Raw genomic sequence first — 8,368 nt, forward strand, 5'->3', positions numbered from 1 at the left:
GCGCCTCCCAGCTCCGTCTGCCGGCGCGGGCGCCTCCCAGCTCCGTCTGCCGGCGCGGGCGCCTCCCAGCTCCGTCTGCCGGCGCGGGCGCCTCCCAGCTCCGTCTGCCGGCGCGGGCGCCTCCCAGCTCCGTCTCTGTTTGCTTGTTTAGACAAACAGGGTCTTATTGTGCAGCCCTGGCTGGCCTTGAATTCACAAAGATCCTCCTGCTTGTGCCTCCTAAGGCATCCACCACTATACCTGACCAGGCCATCTTTCTTGATGAAACATAAAATCGCATGTACATGAGGATCTGACTGGAGATGGCTCAGTTGGTAATTGCTTGGGGGCACATGTGGTCTTGGAAACCACATAAAAAGCTGGGGGTGCTGTCACGTGACTGTGATGTTCGTGCCAGGCACATTGAGAAAAGAAAATCTCTAGAGTTCGCTGGTCATCTAGCTTAGCTTTGACGGAGATCCCCCAGTTCCAGTGAGAGACCATGCCAAAACCAAACCAAACCAAACCAAAAAACTAAAGCCAGGTCAGCTGAGGAATGACACCCAGGGTTAGCCTCTGGCCACTGTCGGCACACAAACACCAGATATAAAAAGAGTGTTCTGGGCCACTGTTGCAAGCACTCCGTCTTTATTAATTCCATTGCCATGGTACTGTTGGCCATGTGTTTCCTGTCCTGACCCTTGTGGGTTTGAAGTTTGAGTTGTGTGTACAGTCCGTCCGGGAGATGCCGGGGTGTGACCACGTCCAGCCAACGAGTCGTGAGTGGAACTTACAGGCTATTGCATTTAACTGACTATAGAAACCTTCCAGAACTTCAGTAAGCAGTGAAGCAGAATGTTCCAGAAAGTGGCTGCTTCACCGGTGCTCATGATGAGCAAAGCCTCCCCTCCGTGGCTCCCAGCAAACATGAAGCAGGAGTGGACAGTCGCACTGCCGGGGTTCTGTAGAGGACAGAGCTGATGGGAGGCATAGATACCGCCCAGGGGCCTGATCAGGCTGGATCACACAGCAAGGGCTGGGTAGTTCAGCAATGGCTGGCTGCCCACTGGAGAGGCTGAGAACCCAATAGCTTCTCAGTCCATAGGCTGTGTGCCTTAGCAGTCCCAGTCTGGTGCTGAAGGCCTGGTGGGTTCCTGGACAGCTGCTGGTCTGCAGTCCATATTGCAAGACTGAAGAAGCCGGGTTCTGATGGCAGTGAAGGATGCAACAGCGGTAGCATCAGAGCAGATGTGCTCACCAACAAGGAGAAAATCAGACAGGCAAAAAGCAGCGCTGCAACTCCTTCAGAACCCTTTACGTCTGGCAAGGGGCAGACGGTGACGCCCACTCTGGGGAAGGCCCAGGAAACCCTCACACCACACAGGCTGTCATTTAGTTGACCTCAGATCCAATTGAGTTGACAGCCAACACTAATCCTGTGGTTTTCAGTCATTGAGATACTGGGTTTTTTTTTTGTTGTTGTTTCTGTGGCATAATCTCCTGTCTGAGTTGCTTTTCTCTTGTGATGAAACACCAAGGCAACGTATAGGAGAGTGTTTGTGTGGACACCCCAGGGCGTTATTATCAGCGATCCAGAGCAGAGGCAGCCAGAACAGGAGTCGAGGGCTCAAGCTGTAAGCAGGAAGCAGAGAGCAAACCTGAAAAGGTGTGAGTCTAAACACACAAAGCGTGCACCCAATGACACACTTCCTCCAGGAAAGCCGCACCTCCAAGTCCTCCGCCAGGGGACCAAGTGCTCAGATGCTACAGCCTATGGGAGACATTCTCGTTCAAACCATTGCACTCCACTCCCGGCCCCTATAGTCTCGTGGCCATATCATAATGCAAAATGCACTTAGTCCAACTTCAGAAGTCTCCATAGATTTCCAGTCTTAGCACTGCTTAAAAGCCCAAAGTCTCTTCTGAGACTCAAGGCAATCTCTTAGCTGTAACCCCCGTAAAATCAAAAAGCAAATTATACACTTCAAACTTCCATCAGCACAGAATATACATGCTATTCCAAAAGCAAAGATAGGGGACAGGGAGGAGATGCTGGACCGAAGCAAGAGCAAAACCCAGCAGAGCAAACTCCAAATCCCATAGCCCTGTTAATGTCCGATGTCAAAGGGCTTAGAGGTTCTACCCTTCCAGCTTTGCTGACTGGAACACACTCTCTGGGGCTGGTGTCACTCCCTGTGTGCAGATCTGGGCAGATTCCTCGCCACTCTGGCCTCTCCATCTTGGGGTCTCCAACACAATCCAGGCTTCACTTTCATACCGTCATGCAATGGCTTCTCAGGGCCTTTAGGGACTCCTCTGTCACTCATGGCCTAGCCTCAGCAGAATGTTTATTTATGTGTCCTTTGTGACCATGTGGATGACACAACCCGTTTCTGCTTCTTGTTCAGGGTGGATCCTCCCTTGAATGACATTTGCAGGGGTATATATTTATTTATTACGTATACAATATTCTGTCTGCATGTATGCCTGCAGGCCAGAAGAGGGCATCAGATCTCATTACAGATGGTTGTGAGCCACCATGTGGTTGCTGGGAATTGAACCCAGAACCTCTGGAAGAGCAGTCAGTGCTCTCAATCTCTGAGCCGTCTCTCCAGCCTGACATTTGCAGGTTTTATTTGTTGCTTTAGAGAAGCAGAAAGTGCCTCACGCTGTTTCACAAGCCGGAGGTGTATCTAGGTACCGTCTTGCTCTTTAGCCCAGTGTGTTGGCCCCTCCTGAGGGCACTAATACCCTTAGCAAGTGCAGCCTTTCTTCTAGTACAAGTCTTGGCTTGCTAGTGCCCCCTTTACCCCCAACTGTTTGTGTATTTTGTATTTCTGGCTGCTAGTTCTGCTGTTTTTCACCGAAGACCTGAATAGGAATGACTACTAATCACTATGAGACACAGTCAGTTTCAAGGCTGCCTTGAAATCACATACACACACACAAAAATGAGTCCAGTTAACTTCAGCCTCAGGTAAGTTCTTAGGACACAGGCAGAAGGCAGCAGGTTATTTGCCCAAACATAATGAGAATATTCTCGGAGGGTTTTTGAGTGGGGCTTCCTGGTGGCGCTGTGCAGTCTGAGTGACTCTTGGTGCCACTGTCTCTGGGTTCCCAGGGTGATTCAGTAAGATCTGCTCACAGCATTCTACCACCAGTCTAGCCCAAAGCCCCAAACTCTTCCATGTTCAAACCAAACCAAACAAAATCCACGTGGCCTAGTTCTTCACAGCAATCCCTCACGATCTTGGCACCCACTATGTTGGAAAGTTGGCTAGTTTATGTCAACTTGACACGAGCTGGCATCATCAGAAAAGAGGGGACCTTTACTGAGAGAATGCTTCCATAAGATTTTCCTGCCAGATCTCCTGAGTAAATTAGGAGTGTCGGGGGAGGAGGAAGGGTGAAAGCAGAGTAGGAAGAGGAGAAGAGGAGGGGGAGGAGAACAAGAGGGATTGGAAAGGTCAAGTTGGGGGAAGGATTGAGAAGGAGAGCAAGGAAAGAGATCTTGATAGAAGGAGCCATTATGGGGTTAATGAGAAATCAAGAAACCCGGCATTAGGTAAATTCCCAGGAATCCACAAGGATGACCCTAGCTAAGAATCTAAGCAGTAGTGGAGAGGGTACCTTAACTGGCCAGGGATCTTTAGGGAGCCTGAGAAAATTGAAATACTGGTCAAGTCCTGGAAAAAATAACATTTGTTGTCCAGGTTCTGTGCAATGGGAAAGAAAAAGGCTTATCTGTAGCCCTGGCTGGAACAGTCTGTGAGGCTGGACTACCTCAGTCAGCAGCCTTGAAGCTGTTCTGAATGCAGACCTCCAAAGAAACTGCAGCAGAGGCACTCTGAGAGGCTGGATCACCTGTTTTCATTGGTGTCTGGTCCCCTTGCTATGAAAACACAGACTTTCAAAGGTAACATATGTATCTACATTAACACAAGTATGGAGTGTTTGTTGCACACAAGCCAGACAAAGATGACTTTTTGTTTTATGCTTGAGCAGGTGAAATATCCATCACCTGTCTTGTAGGTTTTCCAGGGAGACAGGGTTTCTCTGTGTAACAGCCCTAGCTGTCCTGGAACTAGCTCTTGAGACCAGACTGCCTCTGCCTCCCGAGTGCTGGGATTAGATTAAAGGTGTGTGCCACCACTACCTGGCTCCTATGCACATTTTTTCCTTCTTTACTAAGTCTTTACTGGCAACTTCCCAACAGCAGATATAAACACCGATACAAAAATATCCATTCAGCTGTTTCCTAAGGTGACTGGCCAGCTCCTGGAAATGGCTGCTAGACCTGTGAGAAACAGCGGCCCACAGGGTGACAGGGAGACCAGAGTTAAGTCAGCAGCTGTCAGAGGGTAGGGTCAAACTCAGCCCTGCAGGCACCTTCTACCTCCAGGGGTTCCCACCATGTGGGGGACATCTAGCTTTGGTTTCTGGGGACTTTCCCAGGCTGAACTAAAGGATACACCTGTAGCCAGCCCCACTGCCCCAGCTGGGGTGCATGTATGGGCATGGGGAAGTCCTGCTCTTAGGAGGAGGGACAGGAATTAGGGACCCTGCCTATGACAGAATGGAGCAGCAGAGCTGACCAATGCTGCTCTGAGCCTTTCTGGGATGGCGGGAAGGGGGCTATTCTCCATGCGTCTCTTCCTCGCCATCTGTGACAGGGGAATCAGGTTGAATACGTGATGGGTCCTCAAAGCCAGGACGGAGAGATGCTGAGACAGTGTCAGGGCTGGAGCCACAGGAGCCTGTGCTCTGCTCTGAGGTGGCGATGGCCGTGGTGATTCTGGGTGGAATGGGGTCTTCATATTAGTGCCATGTACACTTAGGACTCTTAGGTTTCTTCAGACTTTTCCCATTTGGTGAAGTATAGGCTTTTAATGTATGTTCTGACGATTCTCTGAGAGCTCTTGGTGTCCGCTGTGATATCCTCTCTCTCATCTCTCAGTTTCATTACACTGGGTCTCCTCTTCCTTTTGGTGAATTTGGCTTAGGGCTTGTCATGTGTTGCATTGATTCTCTCTTTCTCGATTTTCTGTTTTGCAACTTTAACCTTAGCATGACCTCCACTGTTAGTGGGTTTGGATACTTTTTCTCCAAAGCTTTTAGGGACATCGTTAAGTTTTTAATTTCTCAAATTAAAACGAAATTACATTTATTTATTTATTTATTTATTTATTTATTTATTTATTTATTATGTGTGTGTGTTTGGGGGAGAGAGAGAGAGAGAGAGAGAGAGAGAGAGAGAGAGAGAGAGAGAGAAGGAGAGGGAGAGAATCCGTGTGACATCTGAGCACAATTTGCAGAAGTCAGTTCTCTCCTACCGTGTGCCCCAAAGATCCAGCTCAGGTCACCACACTTGGTGGCAGGTGCCCTTACTCACTGAGCCATCTTGCCCCCACCCCCCACTCAAGACAGCGTCTCACTGTATAACCTTGGTTGGCCTGGAACTCACTGTACACAAGACTACCCTAGAACCCTCTGTCTCCAAAAATGTTTATATTACAACCAGGTGGTGGTGGCACACACCTTTAATTCCAGCACTCAGGAGGCAGAGGCAGGCAGAGTTGCAGGCCAGCCCAGTCTACAGAGCAGGATAGTCAGGACTGTTACACAGAGTCTCAAAAAATAAAAAAAGAATTTATTACAATTTGTAAGAGTAGCAAAATTACAGTTATGAAGTAGCAACAAAGATAATTTTATGGTTGTGGGTCATTATAACACGAGGAGCTGTGTTAAAGGGTCGCAGCATCAGAAAGGTTCAGAACTGCGGCTGCAGCTCCTCCTTTGATTGTAATAGTTTTATAGGGTATAATGTGTGGGTGACACTCGTGCTCTTCCAGACCTTGGAATATGTCCTTCCAGCACTCCTGGCTTTACATGGTTCCATCACGAACAGCCAGCTCTTGTTCCTAACAGGCCCGCACTCTCCTGGGGCACTCACTGCCCACTTATTCGTGTCTTTATTGTCGTACGGTGCCCTGCCGTGGAGGAGTTTCTTCAGTTGTCCCATCTGTTGATGTAGACTTCTTACACCTGGCCGGGCATCTTCTTATCTACATTTAGGAAAACTTCCTCTATGACTTTATTGAAAACATTTTCTGTGTCTTTGGTGTGGTGTTCTGTGTCCATAAATCGAAGATGTCGTTCCTTCATAGCATCCCAGAGCTTTCCAATGCTCTGTTATTTTTTTTTTTGTTTTTGTTTTATGTGTATGAATGTTTTGTCTGTGTATCACCCCTAGAACTGGAGTTCAGTTGGCTGTAAGCCACCATGTGGGAATCAAACTGGCAAGAGTAGCCAGAGCTTTAACACCAAGCCATCTCTAGCCTTCTGTTCTGAAGTTTTGAAACACTTCGCATTGGCCCTGCCTGGCATCCTGATCCGTCTACATGGCGTTCTGTTGACTTCCAGGAAGCCTTGGGTTTGGCTTGTGGGGTTTTGTGTTTTCGGCATCATCTTATTTTCTTCCCAATTCTGTCTCTTTATTGAATTCAGTTGTTGTACTTGGATTAACGCCTTTATTTCACTGCTCTTCATCTCTGTCCTCTTGGTTTGCACGCAGGTTTTTGAGTGGTCTGAACATAGTTGCAATTATTCTTTTGAAATTTTCATTTGGAAATTCTTCAAATCCCTTTTGCTGGGAGCCGCTTTTGCGGGATCATGGTTTAGGGAGACAGTCTTGGTTCTTGTTTCTGGACCAGGACTTGCTCATCAGCTGCTAGCTTGTTACTTGTATGCTTCTCCTTGGTCTAACTGATATCTTTCTCCTTCCTCTAAGGGCCTGGCACTGACCTGGTCAGCTCAGGCTCCCCTTGGGTCCACAATTTCTGCTGCCTCTTTTGGAACTCCTTGCATGTCTGTGACTCTTGTCCCGGTCAGACCCAGTGGCCACCCTAGGTCCTCAGCTTTCACTGCTTCCAAACTGGCATTCAATTTTATAAGTAAAAGTTTTATAATACTTTTTTTCTTTTCTTTTCTTTTTTTCTTTTTGGTTTTTCAAGACAGCATTCCTCTGTGTAGCTCTGGGTGTCCTGGAATTCACCTTGTAGACCAGGCTGGACTTGAACTCACAGAGATCCACCTGCTTCTGTCTCAGAGTACTGGGATTAAAGGCGTGTACCACCACTGCCCGGCTTATAATGCGTTTTTATTGACACATCCTCCCACTCTGTTGTGAATAAAGTTTTATTGGCACACAGATGCACCCACTTATTTACATAGCTTCTCTGTCCATTTTGTGGGAGAGAGGCAGGCTTTAACAGTACAACAGAAAATGTGTGGCCGCAGAGCCAGGACATTTTAAGCACTCTTCCTCAGGTTTTTTGAGCTCTGGTCTGTACTTTAAGTTAGTCTTAAGGTTTTAAACAAACTTTTTTTTGTTTATTTGTTTGTTTTGAGACAGGGTCTCCCTTATGTAAACCTGGCTGGCCTGGAACTCAATTTGTAGACCCACAGAGATCCACCTGCCTCTACCTAGGATCACAGGTGTGTGCCTTCATGACCAGTTCACACACATTTTTCTTGAAAACTCAGCTTGCTCCAGGGTGAGACGTGTGAGCGGTCACAGAAGCAAAGGCAGCCCCAGCCGGTGAAGGCCTCAGCCACAGACTTCTGTTCAAAAGCTAACCTGTGGTGGAGGCTGGGGGATGGCTCGCTGGATAAAACACTTGCCCTGCAAACACGAAAACTTGGCGGCACTGAGAGGTGGAACCAGATGGATGCCTGGGGTTCTCACGCCAGCCAGCCTGGTCCAACCAGTGAGCTGCAGGCCAGTGCCTGAGGCCCTCGGGCTGCCATGCCTATATTCCAGCATGCACACACACACACACCACCTACTGGTGTTTATTCTAGAAGCCCAGGTCATCTGGGCCAGGGGCCTTTCCTCTCATGGGCCTTGACTGCCATTGAAGAGTCGATGGGGAGCAATGGGGTCACACACATGAAGTATGTGACTTCAGGGTCACAGCAGATGTGGCAGTCGATGGGGAACAGTGGGGTCACACACATGAAGTATGTGATTACAGGGTCCCAGCAGATGCGGGGAGAGATGGGTAGCAATGGGGTCACATACATGAAGTGTGTGACTGCAGGGTCCCAGCAGACGCTCCATGGGTGTTCAGTCCTCCCGCGCCCCTCCGAGGTGTGGTCTGCAAATATAACAACACCAGAGGCCAACAGGGCTTGAGAGCAGGGGGCCCAGCAGCGCCCCCCCCCCCCCCGGCTGGAGTGGTCCCCCTAGGAGTCACCCTGTTCCCTCTTAGGCCCTTTTCAGTCCTGCCTTGGTTCCTCCCAGAACCACCTTGCATTTCCCTTGGCCATTGTTTTTACTCCCCACCGCCACCACCTCTTTCCTTCTTCCCCATCTTCCTGTGTTTGG

This window comes from Alexandromys fortis, unplaced genomic scaffold, assembly GCF_014885135.2.
Source record: "Alexandromys fortis isolate MF-2015 unplaced genomic scaffold, M_Fortis_MF-2015_v1.1 scaffold_186, whole genome shotgun sequence".
NCBI lineage: Eukaryota > Metazoa > Chordata > Mammalia > Rodentia > Cricetidae > Alexandromys > Alexandromys fortis.